Here is a 22,908-nt window from a genome sequence, read left to right as displayed (position 1 = left end):
GTACCCTTTGCAGTGGTCTGGGAGGTGAGCTTGCTCGAACGTGTTGAGCATATAAGGATAGCTGACTCTAGGGGTGTTTGGGGTTGCCGGGAAGTGCTAGAAAGTCATCAGATTTCCTTCATAGAAATATCTGTTGGAATGGAAGGTGTGTTGAGTGGTTCACTAGCCACTGCATGCAGCAGACTGGTAAAATGGAAAAGGACAAATACTGGTTTGGATACTTTAAGAATAGCCTGGAAACACACCACATGAAATAGTGAATGGTATTCTGGCAAAACTGGATGGGCATTGTTGCCCGTGTTTGAAGTACTGATGTGTGTGTATGTAAGGATGGAAATGTACTTATAACAAATAAGAAATTAGAAGGGTCTCATAATTTAAAGTCTATGGACTGTATAAACATGCTTGGAAGGAGCTAATAAGAATAAGCAATACAGCTTTGTGGTCTCTCAAATAACTAAACAAAAGCAAAAAAAAAAAAAAAAAACACAATAGTTATGTAATGTATGATTTTAGTAAATCTAAACATAAAATATATACTCGTCATACAAGATGAAGCAGTCTGCTGAATTTAGATATTAAAGACAGGATTTACTAACATGGGCTTGTGTATAATAATACTACTGTCTTAACTGGTCATAAATGACACACACTACATTGAACATCCAGAGGAAGCATGATGATTTTCTTATATAAGTAAATACACATAACAAGTCATGTAATTGCTTTAACTTGAATTGTAGTTTTGTAACCCATCTTGACCATATACAATACTTAAGCAGTTACCAAGGTAACTAATGTTTTATATATGACAAACTGACAAAGTTGTTCAGGAGAAACAATAGAAACCTGAACTTGAAATGTCACAGAATGCAACAATCATACTCTGAAAAAATTGTATTCAATTGACAATAGACACATGGGATTCTGTATAATAACACTATTGTTTTAACTGGTCATAAATGACATACACTATATTGAACATCATGGGGAAGCATGATGATTTTCTCATATAAGTAAATGTGCATAACAAGTCATACAATTGCTTTAACTTGAATTGTGGTTTTGTAACCAGTCTTGACCATATTTAATCCTTAAGTTGTTACCATGGTAACTGTTTTATACATGACAAACTGACAAAGTTGTTCAAGGGAAACAATAGAAGCCTGAACTAGGAATGTCACAGAAGTAACAATCTTATTTTGAAAAAAATAGTATTAAAATGACAATCACTCAGTTTAACCTTTGTTGATTATACAAAATAGAATGTTGCCATTTAAATCTAAAGTTTCTGTAAATGCCATAAAATGGCAATTTATGAATATGGAAAGAAAACTTGTAATCATTAATCACAATAAGTGAATTTGTTGTTTTTAACCTATAATTTCACTCATTTTATAAGAAATGACAGATATGAAAATCCTTGTGTGTAGGAAATGGGGGAAGAAGGATGCACTGAATTAAAATGCACTAACTTTTATCAATGTTCACATAAAACTTGATGTTTTAAATTAGCAACAAACAAGTGATTACTTAAATGCTGGTAAACAATGAAATATAACTTCCGATATATCCAGTAAAATACATTGCATTATAAACATTGGGTATAAACATTATTACCATCTATTTATATTAAGTAATGTTTTGAAAGACTTCATCAATAAGGGTGAATATGTTAAATAACTGTGTGCTATAATCTTTTACTGAGGTTTTATATATCATAGATCCTACTTTACTATTACTGAATTACTTGTCATCTACCTTTCATGTAAATATTAATTGCTTATACAATAAGTAGACATTTATATTGTATTAGAATTCTGTCTAAACTACAATAGTAGCTATATCTGTTCAAAATAATATAAATATTGATTATTCCTATTACAAAATTCTCCATATGATAATTCAATTTATGGAGCTCAGATGTTCTGGATTGTCAAGGTATGAGTGATAATCTGACGGACTTAGGTTTACTCATCAGATTAAGAAGGATTTTCATTCCATGGCTAGTGCGGATTTTAGTTTTGTTAACATTTATTAATTTTAATTTATTTCACAAAAAATTTTTAGTATGCCTGACCAAAACATTACTTTATTGGTAAACACTCAAAGTATAAAACTGATAATTTCCTGTAAAAGCTCAAACATATACTTTACAGTTAAGAGGAAAATGTTTATTAGTCACAATAAAAAAAAAATACATAATCTAAATAACCTCAGATGGATTTAACTTTATTATCTTAAATACTAATGGCTTAAACAATCCTAACAAGAGATCAAATCTACTGAAATATTTAAAACTGAACAAAGCACAAATTGTCTTCCCTCAAGAAACTCATTTCAAAACAAATGATAATTACAAATGGAATCCTAAGGAATATATGATACTGGCGCAATACACTTATAAGAAAAAGACAAAAGGGGTAACAATTTTATGGAAAACAAATGTGATTAACCCAGAAATCATTTATAAGTATGAAGATAAAGAAGGCCTTATGGCATTAGTAATAGTTAAATACAACAGAATATGGACCCTAGTCAATCTATACTGGTTCCGGGTCTACATCATATGTTCAAAGTTTTATAACTTCGAACATTAAAATACTGAATTTAAATGTTCGAAGTTATAAAACTTTGAACATATGTAAAAAAAAAAAAAAAAAAACAAGCCCCCCTGCACCCCCCACTTTGAGACCATTTTTATTATACATTTGAAACATCAAACATTTAAATTAGATTATTTAACGCTCGAAGTTTTCAAACTCTGAACATATATATATATATATATATATATATATATATAGACCCACTGGTTCCCAGACATTGGAACAGGAACTGTTAAAAAACACTTGGATTTTATTTCCAATAAATATAAAGACAACTTAATATTAGGAGGAGGAGATTTTAACTATATATTTGATATTTCTGAAACTACAACTAAAAGACCGCTACATCTGCTGTATCAAAAGCTTTAAACATGTGGGTAGAATCATTGCATCTTGTAAATACTTTCAAATTTAAAGAAGATAAATCTTTGTTGTTTTCCCATCAAGATCACAGATTTAGTACCCAAACTAGAATACATAAAATATTTGCTGCCAATGACTTAAACTCTAAAATTATTAATTTCTCAATCACTCACGGCCCCTTTTCAGACCACAATTCACTGATACTAAAACTTCAAAATGGGTACAAACCATTCATCTTTAACTCCCGAATTCTAGCATATATAACCAAAATTAAAGACTTCAAACTCTGGTTATTATCTGAATTACAGTTCTTCTTAGATATTAATTACACCACAGAGATAAATAAAATAATGACATGGGACTCATTAAAAGCTTACATATATGGTAAAACCCTAACTTGGTATATAAAAAAAAATCAGAGAATGGGATTCTGAATTATTAGATCTACAATCCAAACTTTTGTCAGTAAAAGCGGAACAAAATCAAAATAATTTGGAGATTAAAAAGAAATTATAAGTATTAAGCAATAAATACAACAAAATTCTAACACATAAAACTAGTTTAGCTTTAGAAAAACTAAAAATGAATACCATGTCCACTTCTCCCAAATATATACATAATGTATCCACAAGAATCAAAATACAATCAAAAGCTAACATTAAAAGTATATTCTACGAAAAGAAAGGGAAAATGTCTTGTATATAGGTGATATTCTTGATGCCTATAGAAATCACTATATGGAACATTTCCAAAAAGAAAATATACATATCGATCAATTAAATCTAGATGAAAAATGTTCTAATATAAAAAAATTCCAGAAAAAATAAAATTACATCTGCAAGCACCCATATTCTACAAAGAAATTACAGATATAATAAAAGAGGGCAGAAATAATACAGCTCCATGTATAGATGGCATAATTATGGAAATATATAAACTTTTTCCTTCAAAGATACTACCCCTCTTCCATAAAACTCTATTAAAAACTCAGTCACAAGCTTTAAGGAATATCTCCAAGAGGGTAGTATTAATCACACCAATCCTAAAGGAAAACAAATCCCCAAACCTCTGCACCTCATATAGACCTATATCATTATTAAATAAGGACTACAAGATATTTATGACAATATTAACTAACAGAATGAAAATATCACTCTCCAAAACAATAATGATCAAACTGGATTTATATATCATAGAGACACACGACAATATTAAAAGAATAATTTCTTTATTTATAGACTATGTTAATAAAGAAAATGAAGAAACACTCAATTGGGTTAGACATAGAGAAAGCCTTTGATTCCTTAAATCGGGACTATTTATTCAAAATCCTAATGCTATTTGAATTTCCTGCAACCTTTGTTCATCTCCTAAACAATATATATATACAAATAACTTAGCATATGTCAAGTTAGGTCCTTTTACCTGTGAATCTATACATATAACAAAAGGCACTAAACAACGATGTCCCATGTCACCGATTCTATTTGCTCTGGATATTGAAATACTGACAGATTCAATTTGAAACAATATAAAAATCAAAGGAATAGATGTTTATGAACAATACAATTCTAAAGTAATGCTACTTGTTGATGACATATTACTAACATTATCTAATGCAAGAGAGACATTAGAAGAATTAAATATATTAATCGACAAATTTCACATGACTTCAGGACTCTATTTCAATAAATCAAAACCTTTATTTTTAAATAAAAAAACCTGTAGCCCAAGGGGGATCACATCATAGGGAAACAATAATCTACCTTAAAATATCTAAGAATTGAGTTATGCAAGGATAATAATGGATTATTCTAAAAAAACTACAATAATATCAATACAATTAAAATCTTTGTGGAAAAATGGAATAATATTAACATTTGAAGATAAACTACAGTTAATAAAAATGGTTTTACTGCCAAAGATCCTATATATAATATAGCCTTGGCAATACAACTGTTACCAGAAAGGAATATAATAAATAAATTCATGCCTAAAAATTGTTTATGGTTTCCCAAAGGAAACAGAATAGCTTTAATACATTGTATCAGACTATGGAAACAGGGAAGATTAAACTTTCCTGATATAGAAATATATATATATAAAAGCATCAATGTCTAAAATAATCTCAGACTGGATAAGTCCAAATTACTCTGCAAATTGGAAATAATTACCAACTGTAATATCAATAAATGAATTTGATTTACAAAAAAATTTAAAACGGATAAAAACAATTTGCCATGTACCTATTAGTATGCAATATAACCTAACTAAACCCACTAAAACTCGTATGATTAATTATTACATTGACTCATTTAGGAAATTATTAATGCAAATATAGATTTAAAAATCTGGTTTGATCTTTTCACAAAGAACTTTCCACATAAAATATGCAGAAAAATTATTAATTCCTGGGAACAGAAAGGATTTGTTTGTTGTCTCCAATTTATCAAAGAACTAAAAGTTTTAGATATGCAAGTAATAAAAACAACGCACAAACTTCCACAACAGGACTGGCTAACTTTACAGAGTATTCTGTCATATTCACAAGATTCAAGTAGAATAATTAACAATTCTTCATTTAAAGAAATAACTAAATTTATGAAATACATATATGAAATCATATATAATGACTTTGACATGGGAAACAGTATTTCAAAATTTTACAAAATATTGATAAACTATAAAACACCCAAAACCTCATACTGGAAATATATAACAAAAGGACACTCAATACAGTTAAATATTAAAACAAATATCTTATTATCGATAAAATATACATCCTTTACACAATACTGGAAAGTTTTTAATTGGAAATGCTTGCACAGAGCATTCTTAACCCCAGATAGAATCAGTAAAATTAGTTCTTCCATAAAAGGAATATGTTGGAGATGTGAGCAAGTACACAAATGCAGATTGGAACCACATTTTCTTTGTTTGTGTTAAAATTAAGCCATTTTGGAATGGTATTAATAACTTTCTACAAGCTTTATTTAATGAATCATTTCATTTAGCTAAAGCTATTATATTATTAAATGTGAACGAAGGTCCTCATCTGAATAGGTCAAACATGCATCTAAAATGGACTATACTTGCAATTTCAAGGAAGTGTATAACAAGATGATGGAATACAAACAATACCAACTTTGGAAGACTTCTACTGCCTACTGAAGACCACAGCATTATTGGAAACTAAAATGAAAGAACTAAGAATTTTTCCAAAGCCATATATCAACAACCCTTGGGAAAAGTCTTATCGTTGATTGACCAGACACTCTGATAATGGATTGGACATGCTTATAAAGTAACTGTATACATTAAGATTTGCTATTGTGTCCAGCGAATGTAAATAGTGTACATAGTTATTTAAGATGTCATGTATAAATACCATGGAATTTATTCAAATGCATTTGAATTTTTGAGAAAAAAATTGTAAGATTATGAAAGAGAAAGCCATAGGAAAGCCTCTCAGCACAGGGATTTTTTCAGACCCTCAAAAATGACATTAGGAAGGCAAAGGCATTGACCATAAAACAAAATTCATGCTACCCATGGCTGCCCCGTTTCAGGCAAATTTGGGGTATAATAATTAGAAAACAACCACCACTTACTTTTGATACAGAGACATTAGTAATGCAGAAAAGTTAAAGATGTGCTGAAAAACATTTTTTTTTGTTTTTCGGTGAGATTTTCCTTTAACTTGAGATATTAAAAATACCCTTACGAAACAGGGAACTCCAGACCCTATTCATATCAACGAAGGCCAGCTACGAAGTAAAAATAGCTACTCAGGCGAAGGAGAACCAAAAAGCCTTTGTGTTAGAAATCTCAGAAGCCAAACCCAGCACTGTGCAGAACTAATAGTAAATTGATCCCTCAAATTGATTCAGTAGTCAGGATCTGGGAAATGTTGGCAATGAACTTCCCTTTAATCACCACATATCCGGAACTGTAAGAAATCCTCTTTCATTGCATGGCTTGCATCTAAAAGGTATTGTGTCCAGGTCCAGGGATGTAGCAGTTCTCGGCACTCAGACAATTCATTGAGTATAATGCTCCTTTCAATATGCATGTGCCAAAACACCTGTCAACTGGATTGACCACAATTTTTTTTTTGTGTGTGTGTGTGAGAAAATGAAGGGCCTAAATCATAAAACAATGAAAACCATCTTAATTGACTTGTCTCTTTTCAAGAGTATCATACAGGCTACTGAGAGGTGATCTCTGCCTTTCGAATATATATTGCTTAATCACAGGAGTCAGACTTCTCACAAGAACACTGAACTACAGTTGTTACTTTGAAAAGAAAAGAACAATTAACTCAGCTATATTTTTCATGTCTGTCATTCAAAATATTCATTAAAATGCTGTATCAGAGATGGCCACTAATTAAAATCAAAGAAAGCAAAGTCATTAAAAATGCACATTACTAGTAGCAGTCAGAGTACACACCTTATTCTGCCAGGCCTATTACACATTTGAAAGTCCACTGGTATCAAACACTCACTCAAGAGATGTCAATCTGTTTTGCAAAATAAATAGAATATGTTAGAGGAACAGTATGTACCACAAATGATACTGTTTCTATGCAAGTATTTTACTCCAAATGAAGCAATGCAAATTTAGACAAATGTATGGGTAACCGCAAATTCACTTCTGAAAACATGTAAATGTACAAACATATGCTTGTTTGGCCCATCTCTGGGCTATTCACATGCAAATCTAAGGACTACAAACTACCATGGGAATGTAAGGCTATGCTTCTTAAAGATCCTTGCAGATCAACAACAGTAAGTACCCATCAACATCAGAGGATATAGTTAATGTATTACAAGACAAATTAAGATAATTTCCAGATCATATACCTGCATCTATGCCATATACCTGCATCTACGCTCTCCTCAGTTTTCCCAAGACATTCTCAAGGCCATGATCACTACTTAAACGGAGCTAGATAACATACTAGGCTGCCTACTTTTAAGCCTGAAAAAGGACTTTTCAGACCTCCTGCAGAGGCTAATCAATATCAGCCTCCGGACTGTCTTCATGCCAGTTTAATGGAAGGCAGCAACGTAGGTAAGAGGCCAATGTGGAACACAATCCCTAGCAATGTGAGAGTGAGAATGTGGAACACCCTATTTTTCCACTGCGTGAAACATGCCTTTGCCATGGGACCTGGCAGAACATTTGCAAAATTCAGTAAGACACACGAGTCAGATCCAGAACTTTTATTTTATAATCTGCAATACCAAAAATACACCATAAGTACACAAAACAGCACTTCTGTACAAAATTAAAGCTAAAATCCCATGATCATTAATACCACTTGCCACATTTTCTAAACCAGACCTGTTACAAGTCACACAATTGATTCCATGTGTGACGATAGGAGGATTTGCCACGCATGTCAGGAGACGTAGGGCAGTAGATGTGTAACTTATGCCAGCATAAGGTAGCTGGAGTTTTGTAAAAAAAATAATGTCATTTGTGTATCATACTGATTTGTACAGATGCTTGTGTTTAAAAATGTATCAGTGTGCCCTACTGGAAAGAAAGGAAATGTACATATATTACTGTAACTGAATTAAATGTATATGTTTTAACAGAGAATACTGTAAGAGAAGAGGTTAATCACAATCCAGCTACAGCAAACTTTGAAAAAAATAGCTGAAATTAAATTAGGCCATAAAGATTGTATCTTACAGTTCTGACTGCAGTCAGAGACAAAACGTCTGTGAGAAGCCTGGCTTAGTAGCTCTATAGGATGAAGAGAAGTGTTAAAATGGTTTTATGACTTCCAGGAGCAGCAGCAGATATGAACAAAGCTCTGTGTATATGGTAACGCATAGGTGCTAAATCCTGACAGCTTCTAGCAATGAGGGTTGCATAAGAACCAGAAGTCAGATGACCAGATGTATGTGACGTCATTCTGTACAGAAATAATGTTTTAATATTAGATGAGACTGAAGTCTCAGGAGCACTCTTTTTTAACCCTGACCAAGAAGGAAGACCACTCACCTACTTCATCTTGCATTGTATTAGTAAGTGACCAGGGACTAGTACTCTTTAGATTAGTCAGGAAAATACAGTGAGAATAGTCAAGTATTATTTTCTTTAACTGTGTGAATCTTTCCAGCTGTGTTACTTTTAACATTTCCTGTGTCTGAAACTCTGGCGTTTACTGTAAATAGATATTTAGTATTCTCTTGTTCTTTTATTCATTATTACATATTTGTAAACGTTTCATTGTGGCTGGTCCTTTTAGAAAAAATATTTAAGTTTTGAGAGTATTTGCACATATTTATTTGGTGATGACTCTAGCTCTCCTAAAAGCCTTGCTGTTTGGTCTACACTTCCATTTGTATTAATATTAATTTCATTCAGTATAATTGGATACCCTTTTAAGGTCTATATTACGTTATCTAATCACCAAATGCCGAAAGGCCACATACTCGAAACGGCCGCTCATCGAAGTGTGTTTTGTGAGGTCGCTGTATAGTGGGGAATGGAATATTTGCCCTTTCCCCACTGTAGTGTGACCTCTGAGTTGGTATATATAATAAGCGGGGGGTGTGGGGGGTGCAGCCCCCCACAACAAATGATTCGATGAATGGCTGTTTCGAGTATTTAGCCATTTGGCATTTAGTGATTCGATAACGTAATATACACCCCCTTTTAAGAGCCTTATAGTAACTGACTGGTGGCAGTGAATCTACCTTATAGTCTGGACAATGTTAGTAGGGCAGGTAATCTGTGTTAGCCTTTCCCAAGTACGTGCGTGTGTGTGAAAATTAAATCTCAAGAGTGTGTGTGTCAGCTACTTAGAGAAGGGATACAACACGAAGCACTGGTTTCACAGACAGGGTGCTGGAGGACTTGGAGTGGACACTCACTTGAGGACTTAACCCAATAGATGTACCAGTGGGAAGTCCTACTGGGGGACTGGAGGGAGACAGAGAATCACACACTCCTGACTGAGAGTGTTCCCTGTGTGCTCTTATGAGAAACTGTGCTTGATGCAGAGAGGTCTGCACCTGGAAATACTGAGTGTATCCATTTGTATTCCAAGTGAAAATCCCCCTCCAGTGTCAGTGGTGAGGATTCAGGTTCCTTGATTACTGGCCCAGAGTGGCAGATGTCATGCCATGTATACCCCAAGTGCATGAACAGCATCCTGCTCATACTGCAAATGCATCAGATGCACACTTATTGTATGCTGCTGTGGTCTTCCTAGCAGTATCCAAGACATGTTTTGGCAGCTTAAGATCACGATAGTCCAGTTCTTCATTCATTTTAACTGCTAATAAAAAGAGTTCACTGTTTTTACACTTTGATACTGACTCAATTCAGTCTTTACTTTCCAAACCATGCTAAATGCTCATGCTAAATGCTCTTTCAGCTTGTGTGTTTGAGTGTGGCAAGCAAAGTAGAGAGTCATCAACAGCTGCTTAAAGAGTGTCCATTTCCTCAACAATGTAAAGGTGCCACAGAAGGTGTGCCCATGAGTGGGGTCCATCTACTGGACCTGTCAGGTTCACTGTAGCCTCAATCTGATACTGGATAAACTCAATTAATTGTTCAGCCTTAGCATCATTTTCACAGACACCCAGACTGAAACCAACACCCCTGACGAGTCCCAAAGAAATGTCCAATGTTTTGCGGGATTAATGAAGAATGCAGCATCTTTCATTAAGTGATCCTGCATGGGAAACTTAAGAATTGTCTGCAACACTGCAGCATAAAAAGCTGTAACTTTTTTTTTTAATGAAAGTTAAATTCGATAACTGTGCCAGCAATATCCTCCTCATGGCTATTCATATATTGTTTGACTTCATAGCCAATAAGCAGTTCACTGTTTGGCAGAACACAGCTACTGTCAGTCAACACTGAAACATCACTGTGCTTGATTAGTCTGATAGCAGCTGCAAGTCTGAGGAGTCTGCCAGCATACTACTAAAAGTTTATGCACAGTGACATGCAGTGTCAGCAGCGGACTTCCTCAGCTCTGAAGATGAATGCTGAACTCCAAAAAAGGTTCCAGTGAATACTTAATCATATGCAATTCATGACTGCTGTTGTTTGGAAATGGAGTTAATCTTAGCACACCATGGCTCTGCAGACAAAAAACATGACTTTAGAGCTGACCACATGTCAAGGGTTCTGTTAATTATCTTCCCAAGACTCAGCCATCTAGTAGGTGCATGTCTAATAACCTTGAGAGGGTCTGTCTGTGAACATAGAAAATTCTTGCAGTTTTTATCTTTGTGCACTGGAAATGAAATGACAGTATACATATCATACAAGTTCTTCAAATGGTGAATGAGGTGCTTTTACACCAGCCTTACTACATAGATCTGCCAGGTGAAACAGACACCCTATGTTTATAATGGTGGGCTTCACCTCCTTTAAATGAGATAGCACAGAATTGTGTTTCCAATCACTGAGGCAGCATTGTGGGCTTTTCTTCAGATAGTGTTGGAAACTGGAATGTTAAATTTTGCCAGAGTGGACATTGAGGCATCAAAAATGCTTATCCAGTTCTTGACACACAATACGGCATATGATGGAACCATATTACATTCTTGCCTGCCTTTTCATCAAGGTAACCAACAAAGATCACCAAAAGTTTGTCATCGCCCATGTCTGTGCTTTGGTACATATACACACAGAATGGTGATTTCTGGCAGGCGGCAGCAGCTTCATTCTGGTAATGAGGCCCCAGAACATCCTGTGCAATGCAGGCTGCCTTTGTTGCGCCACATGTCATTTTCCTGAGAACATCCTGAGCCTCTCCACATTTCTTCATAAATTTCAGGATGTGTTCTGTTGCAAATAAGTTGTGTTTAGCAAGGAGCGACATCAAACCAACCTCTGCCTCAACAACCTTTGTACTCGCTAAACTCTAAAGTCCAAAGAAGTCTGCCATAGTCCTTCCAGCTGCATGCTTGCAATTCTGCCCATTTCTCACTGTTGGCTTGTCACTGCAGATGATATCAGCCACCATGATAGATTGTGAAATCTGTGTTAAAGGTCTTGCAGAAAGCATATTTCACTCTGCACTTACTCAGAGAAAGCCAGTCAAAAGCACTTGCCCAGCTTGGCTGAAAACTGAGCATCTGCTCCTCTTCTTTGGAGTGCCATCTATAGCCATATCCCTTGTCCTCAGTGTAATCTCGGCAGTCTGTACCTAGCAGGTTTGTAAAACAGTGGCATTACTGAACAAAGACAAAGAAATGGGGCTATACTGCAGAAATAAAAACTACAACCATCTCCTCAAAATCAAAATATGGGGCAACAGGCCCACAACCTAACCACATCACTGGAAATTTCTGGTCTTTGCACCATCTTCTCCTGCTCATCTCTGTTCCTTTTGCACAGTATAAAGGTCCACATGATCAGATTACTCACTCCTTTGCTTCCACAATGACACTTGCAATCCTCCAATGCTTACTTTCCCACCTAACCAGTGCTGCAGAAGGTAGAGTGATTTTCATTGCAAAATGACATTTGCAGTACACTCAAAGTACCCTGGATTACATCTCAAAATCCATGTTAAGGATACATAAACCACAAATTGTAGTACGAGATGTGCCCAAGTAAGTAGCAATTAATATATAAACTACATACATCATGACAATACCACCTGCATTTCACTGTCCTCACTTTAGAGGAGTTCCAGCCCTGTCCTACACACTGGTCTGTATCTGGCAAAGGTGCCTTGAAAAGTTAATAAAAACTATGGCCCTCAGCACTTTTACTAGAATGTGACATTTAAGACACGTCTTGGTACGGTCATGATGAAAGAATGCAAAACCTCACATCTTTAACCACAAAAAGCAAAGCATAAAGGCAGACATACCATAGCCCAACAAGACATTTGTAGAACAAGAAATTCTGATATCCTACTTTAAAATCCAAACAGCACACTTTAACTGCAAAAGATCCATTACAAAGGAAGTGTTTTCCTTAACTAAAACTTAGTTTGATCTAATCAGCAATAGTGTGTGGGGGTGGGTACTAGCTGTTCTTAAATGCATTTTTACGGCCCTGTTTATATTGTTTACTTGGAGTAGGCTGGTTTAAAATTAAGCAATACATATATTTTCCACATCTACTTCTAAGTATATAAAAGCCAATATGTTTAACATTGTAAAGTATTTCTGATTTTTTTTTTTTTGTTACTGAGGATGCTGGTCTGTGACAAATAAATGCTTGCTGCTTTAGAACACTACCTAAGTTTAATGATTTTTCAAATTTATTCTGGCTGAGCTCATCAATGAAGTTTTAAGACTACTAGTTTTTCTGTTTTATAAAGTTCTTTATCATCACACATCTTGTATCTTAAGGCATAGTGCCTAGGTCAAGGGATATAATCAGCTCTCATTAAGCCAATCATTGGACACAATGCCCCTTTCAATATGTACGCGCCAAAAGGCATGTCCCAACTGCAATGACCACAATGCCTTCTTATTAAAAAAAAAAAAAAAATCAAAGATGTAAATCACAAAAACTATGCAGACTGCCTCAAAGCCTTCTCTCTCTTCTTGGTATTATACGGACTCTGAAGAGGTGAGCTCAGCATAAAAAGCCTCATCTACACCCATCCTTTCAGATCTATTACACATTTGCTAGTCCAATAGAACAGTGAACACCTACTCAAGGGAGCTCAATCTCTTCTCCAACATAAACAGAGCATGTTGAAGGGATACCTATACATCACAGAGAATACTGATTCTATAGAACTGTCCTCCACTCCACATAAAGTAAAGTGCTTCTCTTACTCATGTCAAATATAATTTGGATAAGAAACCATAACTTCACCCAAGTTGAGCACCAATGTCCCTCATGAACTGGGAGCAACAAGTAAATGTCATGACATTTGTTCAGCTGTATCTGGGTAATTCATACACAAAATATAAGGGATACAAAAAAAAAAGCTACCAGGAGAATGTAAACCTAGGCTTAGCTTTCGTACCAATGAATTTTAATGGGAATTTTAAATGAAAAGGTCAGGGGGGGGGGTTTCATCTGTCATTGCTGTATATGTCAAATATAGTAAAGCAAGAAAGTACTTTTTTCTTCATTGTAAGAGATATATAGGCTTTACACTGTAATAAGTTAAGAAAGGCTGGTTAAAGTCAATACAATGTGGTCTTGGTCTGCTGGGGATGTAAAAGTGTACTGCTAATATTATATGTGAAATTAATAACAATTTTCCTTGTTTCTAATGAGGTGGATCTTTAAATCAATGCTATTGGTTTAAACGATTGGCAACTGTTTTAAGCCAATAAACTTGAAAAATAAAATATAATGATGAAAAGTATGAAAATTTAATGCATTTGCATATTCATTAAAGGCTTTCAGTGGGAGGCCAGAAGTCTACATCTGCAATCAATTAATTTGAGAAGAACTGTGTTCTCAGTGAAATGTACAAAGATTATTTTATTCATTTGCAAAGTTACTGTTTTTGCCCCATAAGGAATGGCTTTTACTTGGAGTCCTGAATTCTGCAGGTCCAAGCAATTAATCATGAAAAATGTCAGCACAGTTTGCTGGTAAAATTGCACAAGCTAGAATAGAATTAACATTTAAAGGATAATTGGCAAGCAGTTTAGTCTTGACAGGAGGCCGGAGCAGAAAAACACCCTTCAAAAATGCCTTACAAAGGCGAGAGGGAAAAGTAGGTTCCTCGCAAATGTGAAAATTAGAGATAGCCGCCAATTGTACTTGGATAGTAGAGAAGCTAGCCCCTTCCCGAAAAAGTGAAGACAGCAATAATAAAATATCTGGGATGGGAGTTGAGAAGGGGTCCAGATTTCACTGTTTGGCCCAAACAGAAAACCTTTTCACCTACTCGCATAAACCTTTTTGGTGGATGCCTTCTAAACCATTCCATAAAAGAATCCTACATCCCTCAACTGTGGAACGTGTCTTACATTATTCCTCTTCATAAAGGCAGTAATTCCTATGACTTCTCCAATTACCATCCTATAGCTATTCTGTCTCCCCTCTCCAAGCTGCTAGAGAAATGTATTCACTCAAGTCATGCATTTCCTGAACACACACAAACTCCTGTCCACCACACAACACGGGTTTCGGCCACACCACAGTACAACTACCGCTCTTCTCTCATTTACCAGTCTAGTAAACCAACACAGAAACGACTATAACTATACATCTGCTATATTTTTGGATCTATCCAAAGCATCTGATATGGTATCACACTCCCTACTATTAGATTCACTAGCGCCCCTATCCTTTGCCCCTTCTACTATTGCCTGGTTCAAGAACCATCTAGGTGATAGGCAACAATCTGGCCAATGGCAATCTCCTCTACTTCCAACTTTCATAGGCGTACCACAAGGCTCAGTACTGGGCCCAGTTCTCTTTTCTGTCTACACTAACAATCTACATACTTCCACCCAGCATGCCACACTCTTACAGTAGGCAGATGATTCGACTTTAAACTGCTCAGTCTCATCTCTTTCCACTCACCAACAAGTGACCCAGGAATCCTTTAGCTCTGTGGAAAGTTGGATCACAAATGTCCAACTCATCCTTAACCCTAATAAAAGTAAATTGCTTTTATTTACCCCCAACAAAATCAAAATCTACTCCTCTTTCTTTTTCTATTACTTCCAAAAATGGTACTATCATTTCTCCTTCTGCCCATACCAAACTCCTCGGTGCTGAGATTGACAAAAACCTTCTCTCTGATGTCCATACCTCTCAAACCATCAAAAAGGTTCACAAAAAAATGGGTTCACTATAAATACACAAAAACTTCCTCTCAGATCAAGCATGGATCACCCCAGTCCAAACTCACCTACAGCTCACACTAATGTATGCAGCACCAATTCTAATCCATATCAGAAAACCTGAGTCGTGCTACAATAATATTGCCAAATTTGCTAACGACGCCACCCTCAGATCCCATCACTGTCTAGCTCTAAGGGATTTAAAATGGTTAGAATTTCCTCAACTACTAAATTACCACCAACTGGTTATTGCCTATAACATTCTGAAGTATCCGGACAAAACCCCATCACTAAGTCAACTACTTACCTACTATGCAACAAATCGCACACTCCGCTCTAGTGACAAATCACTTCTATGCATCTCTAGGGCTAACAACACTGCTGGCAAAGCACTACTCTCCCACACCATTGTTAGAAACTGGAACAACCTCCCCCCCCTCACTGACCTCCATCCCCACCACCTCACACTTCAAAAACTCTTTAAAAATCACATCTTATAAGCACCTGCCTTTGCCCATGCATAACCTAAAATCACTGCTTTAGCTCTTTGGAAAGTTGGAAGGGCTTATTACTTGCCTACTGTAAATGCTATAGTTTTTACATCCAACAGTTTTTATCTCTTTAATATAGCTACTTCACTTTAACATGATGTATGCAATGACACTGAATGCTAAAACATATTTTGTCTGTTTAACTGCTGAATTGGCAACCAAAACTGAAAAAAACAGCAAATGGACTCCAAGGAAGCAACCAGCTTGCAAAAAAGCTGGTTGCTTCCTTGGAGTCCATTTGCTGTTTTTTTCAGTTTTAACTGCTGAATTGTATCCTGTCCGTTTTACATTTCTGTCTTATTAGCTGGATTTTGCTGTTACAATGTGTTATCAGCTTTTACTACTATGTATTAAATTCTAGTATTTCTGTTAATATATGTGGAGCTTTTCTCCCTGGGTCTCCACTGTAAATGGACCCAGTCCAGTCGGACAATCCCGGTAAACAAATGTAAAATAAATCAATTAAATAAATAAATGTTCCTGATGGGTGAAGCAAGCCTAGACTGATTCAAGATTTCGGGAAGTGGAAAAACCACGCCATCAGATGAAGAGTCTGAAGGTTGGGGGTTGGAAGCTGGGAGGGATGGGAAATCAGATCCAGAAGGAGATCTAGTACCCAAGGGTGGTACTTCACATGAGACCATAGGTGAGGAAAACACACCTGCTGAGGCCAAAATGGGGAATGAGGATCAAGGTGACCTTGAGGCATCGAGCTTTCTGACACACTGTCGGAATGAGAGGTATAGTAGGGTAGGCATAAAGGAAACCCAGAGTCCAGTCGCGAACAGCATCCCTGGGGGACTTCCTGATAGGGGGAATTAGGGCGAAATACCGGTTGCATTTGTTGTTGTCAGGGGAAGCAAACAGACTGCAGCTCAGCTGACCCCAGCAGAGGAAGAGCTCTTTCACCACTGAAGGATTAAGGAACCACTTGTGAAGATTCAGGATGGCACTGGTGAGTCTGTCTGCCAACACGGTGGACTCAACAGGGATGTGCACTGCAAGGAGAAAGTGCCCCAAGGACATTGCCTATTCCTACACCCACATGGCCTCACGACACAGCAGACAAGATCATGTACCTTCCTTGCTTGTTGATATACCACACAACTGCCATGCTGTCCCTGTGAACTGCATTGGTACCCAGAGGGAGGCAATCCTGAAAAGCTTGCAATGGGAGGAGCACTGCTCTCATCTCTACTACATTGATATGCAGCTTGGTCTCTGGAGGACCACGTACCTTGGACAGACTTTCCCTGCAATGCCCAACCCCAAAACAGGGAAGAGTCCAAGGTCACAGTGGAACTGGAGGGAGGAAGACAAAATGGTCTGCCTGCTAGGAGATCTAGAGACTGAATCCACCAAAGAAGATGACGCCTGCATACTAGAGTGAGACGGATTGAGGCAGTCATCAGATGAGACAGAGAAGACCACTGGACCACTACAGTCCACTGCAGAACCCTCATGTAGAATCTGGTTAATGGTACCAGGTAAATTGCTGCTGTGGACCCTAAGGTTCTAAGAATAAGAACCTGAGGATGAGTCAGATCTAGAAGGCATTGGACAGGAGTCCTGATCAGATGCACATGGAAGAGAGGGAGTACTGCAATTACTGACACAGTGTCCAGCTGAATCCTGATGAACTCCAAACTTTGGGATGGAATCAGATTCAATTTGGGGAGATTCATTGCGATTCCTAACTGATCGAACAGTCAGTGCACACACTGAGTGGCTACGGCCAGCCGATGTTTGGTGGGAGCCATGAGGAGCCAATCGTTGAGGTAAGGAAATACCTGGAATCTGTGCAGTCCCAGGTGAACTGCGACCATTGCCATGCACTTGGCGAACACCCGGGGGGGGATGTGGCGAGACCAAAAAGCAGGATCCCGAACCGGAAATTATTGGCCCCTATGTAAAAGCAGAGATGTCTCTTGGAGTGCCTGTCTATTTTTATATGATAGCATGCATCCTGGAGAAGCACTGAGTACATCCAATCATCCTTGTGCAGAAGGGGCATGATGGACTGGACAGTGACCATCCGGAACTTGGACTTCTTGACAGAGAGATTCAACATGCTGAGGTCCAGAATTGGATATCAGGTCCCCAGTCTTCCTTGGCACCAAAAAGAAGTGAGTAAGTTTCAGATTCTTACTGTCCCATAGGGGACCTCTTGGATGGTTCTCTTCTGAAGTTTAAGTACTTCTTTTTGAGCTAACCCCCTCTGATGAGGTGGGGCATCGGGGAGAAATTTCCTGACTGGAGCGGGTGACTGAGAAAATGGAATAAAACAGGCCTTGGAAATAATGTTTAGCACCCAGCGATCTTTTGTAATATTTGTCCACACTAAAGGGTGCATTGATAAGTGACCCCCAACTGCCTCCAGGGAAAACCGGGCAGTGCTTCAGGAGCACTGAGGAGGCTTCGCAGAGAAAGGTTCCCTGGAACCCTGATTTTGCAGGCCCCCTAAGCCCCTGGGGTGGCTTCTGCCATTGAACCCTGTCCCTTGACCTCTAGACGAGGGCTCTTCCTGAGCATCCTGAAAGGAAGACTGCAACTTACAAAACCAGTTTTCTAGTTCCTCATTGCATCTTGGAAAAGAAGCACTGAGGGGTAGAAAACTTGATTCCCATAGCCAACAAGGTCTTGCCTTCCTGCTCAATGTGGGCGAGTGTCTCCTTGCCTGTAGGATCAAAGAGAGTAGCTCCATCAAAGGGGGTACTAGTGAGGGATGCCTTACAGGACTCCGCAAATCTGCAAAGGCACAGACATGTGTGGCGCCAAATAGCGATGCCTGTGCCGGCCACTCGAGAGGTGCCTTCTGCAGCATTGGAAATCAGCCTCATCAAGGAATTAGCCAGGGAAAAGTGAGATTAGATAGCTTGTGGGACATCTTACTGAGATCCTTGGCAGGCAACAGCTCAGAAAGGGAAGGGGTAAGCTCCTTGACCAAGTCCCTCTGAAGTTGGATGAAATATGCCAAGTAGGCGAGTGCTCACAGACCAAAAGTCCCACGTTCCATGTCTGTCGATTGCCCAGGCCTCTCTGTTTGTCTGACATACTTTGCTCTGCCAGTTCTTTCTTGGTAGTGGAGGATACCACAATAGAGTTGACTGGCACTCCCTTAGACCAGAACTGTTTTATCGGAGGGGGGCTAAGAAATTTGTCATCATGCTTCAGTGCCGGCTCCACAGTATCTGGCTCCTTCCAAGCCCTGCTGGGAATAAGGTCAATGAGTCTGTCAGCAGGGGAGAAACCCAGGTAGTAGATGGTCCATTCTGAAAGCTTTCAGGAATACAGACTTCTCAGAGGACAGGGGCCGGTAAGACCATCCACCCTTAAGCTTGAGGATTTCTAAGATGTCCCCAAAGGCGACTTCCTCGGGCGGCGATCTGGGGGGCCCAGTCCCTTCATAGAGGTCCATATCCTCAGTGAGAGACTCCATAGGGAAGTCAAGGGTCCTACTCTTACGTGATCACTTCCAAAGGACCTTGGATTTGGAACAGAGGTGGACCCGGGTGGGGGGGGGGTGACTCCTGCCTGAAGGCTAGTTTGAGAGGGCTGACCAGGAAACGGATGAAAAAGAGTCCACTCTAGGGGGTGGGGTGGTCCCGGAAAGCCAGGAAGGAAACTTTAGTGTAAGAAGGCCACAGGGTTGGACAATGCCCCATCCGCACTCCCGACAGGCAGGCCCACCTGAGAAGAGAGACCAGAGCATGCCAGTGTTTCTCTGCCTCCGGCCCTGAGTTGTTGAGGGATGAGGCACCAAGGGGAAGGGGCCGGTCAGAAAAAAACAGGTCTAGAGCCCCCACCCAAAGAATCTGGGTCGACAGCTTGGACCCGGGACTCAACCTGAGAGGGGGAGGCTGAGCAGAGGCAGTCAGGGACACTGACGGGGTAGATGCAGAATGGCCTCTAGTAACCCCCATCTCCTTCCAGATGTATCCCAAGGCCTAAAAATCCCAAACCATCTGAATCGGATGAGGAGTCAACAAAGGGGTAGAAGATGGACCCCTAGCCAGATGTGCAGGGGACACAAGAAGCCCCAACTCAATCTGATCCTTGAAAAAGGACTTAATCACCCTGTCCATATTGATGGGGAGCAAACTCCTGGAGGATCTGGCTGGGGATGGGTGTCTGGACCCCAAGGATCTCCCATGCCTCTCCGGGAATCAGCTCCTGGGCTTGGAAGCAAAAGGGGACTGCCCCAAGCTAGAACCCGATGGGGAGTCCTCTACAATAATTGTGGGATCCAACACTGATGCCAGATCTGACCGACATAGATCCTAGGACAAATGAGGATCCAAAGGTTTGGATCCAAGGAAGCTGGATCTGTTGCTGGTCCGGATCTGGCCAGATCTAAAGACCTTGATCCAGCGACCTTAGATCCTGGAGTAGAATCCCGAGACCTCGGATCCTAAGGCCTCAGAGCAGAAGCCCTGGATCCAGGTGTAGAGATGCGAGACCTAGGATCCAAGGTAGTCAGATCCAACAGAACTGAGGCTGAAGTCAGAACCGAGGAAAGTACAGTTTTGTACCTACCACAAATGTAGATGTTCAAGTGCTAATACAGCTGCAATCATAACAGATGGGTTCTCCTGCCGTCAGGCGGCCGAATTCCAAAGTCTAGGTCTGGCGTCGGTTGTCGTTGCTTCTTCCCTGACGTCAGTGTGACAGGGGTATAAAAGAACCAGCCGACGCCATTTTCTTCAGTTTTTCTTGCCCCAGATGTCAGGTGCCCCCAGAAGGAAGGCAATACATAAATTTATGTAATAAAGCAATGCAATATAATCAAAATACAGTAGTTGCAAGCAAATGCACCATAAATGAATACCCCAATCAGGTTGTATGAGGAGGTGTTAGCCAATAGGCCTGTCCCAAGAGGGGAAGGAGGGAGGGAAACCTGGACTGCAGCTGTATTAGCACTCGAACATCTACATTTATGGTAGGTAGGTACAAAACTGTACTATGTTCATCGTACATGGCTGCTTCCAAAATATCTTTGGTAAGAACTCCTCTGAGGAAAGCTGCAGAGGTAGCTGTGGCCCTTGTGGAGTGAGATCTGATGCCTGCAGGTACAGTTTTACCATGAAAAGAGTAACAAAAGCGTATGCAGTGGGCTATCCATTTTGAGATTGTCTGTTTGGAAATTGGCTTCCCTTGAGCTCCTATAGCATAGGACACAAAGAGCTGTTCTGTTTTTCTGAAAGGCTTTGTTCTGTCCAAATAATACCGCAGCTGTCTGTGGATGTCCAAGGAATGTAGTAGTCTTTCCCCTTTGTTTTGAGGATTGGGGTAAAAGGTAGGTAAGTGGATAGCCTGATTCAAAGCTACCCTGGATACCACTTTTGGCATAAAGGACGGGTTGGTTCGTAAGGAAACTCTGTCCTGATGGAAGATGATAAAAGGCTGCACAGCCATGAGGGCTTGTAGTTCCGATACCCTGCGAGCTGAGGTGATAGCCAGAAGGAAAGCTGTTTTCCAGGACAAATATTGCAAATCTGTTGAGGCAGCTGGCTCAAAAGGAGGCAAGGTCAGCTTTTCTAGGATGAAATTGAGGTCCCAAGCAGGTATTGGTTGTTTCCTTGGGGGTTTTATATTCTTAGCCCCTCTGAGGAACTGTCTTAAGAGGGGGTGAGAGAATAAAGGTGGATCAGTGTTGTATTCTGCAGAAATGGCTGAGGCATGGATTTTGATGGAGGAAAATGAAAGTCCACTGCTTAGCAGCTCAGCTAGATACTGTAATATTTGAGGTAAATTCAGTTTTCCAGGATTCTGGTCCTTTTTCTCATTCCAGGCACAAAACCGTTTCCATTTTGCGGAGTAAGCTTTTCTAGTAGAAGGCCTTCTGGCCTCCAAAATGACATCCTGCACCTCCTTGGAGAGTAGGGTCTGCTGTGATGTTAAGGAATCTTCCATGCGGCCAGATTGAGTGTTTTCAGCTGACGGTGAAGAGTTTTGAAGCTGTGCTGAGTCAGAAGAGGCGGCATTAGAGGTAGGGTCCATGGTGGGGAATGCGTCAGGCTCCTCAGGAGTGGGTACCAGTGCTATCTTGGCCAGTCTGGAGCAATGAGAATCATCTTTGGTCTGTCTGCTCTGGTTTTTAATATAACTTTGGGCAGCAGAGGAAGAGGCGGAAAGGCATAAACTGTCATTGTTGTCCAACTGAAAGAGAGAGCGTCCACTCTCCAGGCCTGTGGATGAAAAGTCCTTGAGCAGAATTTTGTCAATTGGTGATTTTTGTGGGAGGCAAAGAGATCTATGTCTGGCCTTCCCCATGCTTATATCATCTCTGTAAAAACTTGAGGATGCAGCTTCCATTCGTGTGGATCTGTCATATTTCTGCTTAGGTTGTCTGCCAGCGTGTTTTCCTTGCCTGGCAAGTACTGTGCTTGAAGTTCGATTTGTAATTCCAGAGCCATGTTCCAAAGTGACATGGCCAGCCTGCATAGGTGGTATGAATGGGTTCCTCCCAGTTTGTTTATGTACCACATTACTGTGGTGTTGTCTGTCCTTATCAATAGTTGACCTGGATGCAGAAGGTCTTTGAAAGCTATAATAGCATTTATTACTGCTGGCATTTCCTTTTGATTGATGTGAAGGTGCTTTTCTTTTTGGGACCATTTGCCCTGAATG

General features: G+C 39.0%; 1 protein-coding gene across 4 annotated transcripts in view; it reads right to left on the bottom strand.

Annotated features, from left to right (window-relative positions):
* Window positions 1-22,908, bottom strand: part of SLC11A2 (solute carrier family 11 member 2) — a 614,374-nt gene that overhangs the window by 387,038 nt on the left and 204,428 nt on the right. The window contains exon 3 of one of the 4 annotated variants that reach the window (XM_044083456.1): window positions 7,422-7,491. The exons of the other annotated variants lie outside the window; for them this stretch is intronic. The gene's annotated coding sequence lies outside the window, so the exon portion shown is untranslated. The remainder of the gene's footprint in view (window positions 1-7,421; window positions 7,492-22,908) is intronic. 4 annotated transcript variants of the gene reach the window in all.

The sequence above is a fragment of the Protopterus annectens genome, chromosome 9.part0, assembly GCF_019279795.1.
Source record: "Protopterus annectens isolate FY-2018-M chromosome 9.part0, PAN1.0, whole genome shotgun sequence".
Taxonomy (NCBI): Eukaryota; Metazoa; Chordata; order Ceratodontiformes; family Protopteridae; genus Protopterus; species Protopterus annectens.
Note: the sequence above shows the minus strand (reverse complement) of the source record. Positions and strands in the feature narration are given on the sequence as shown.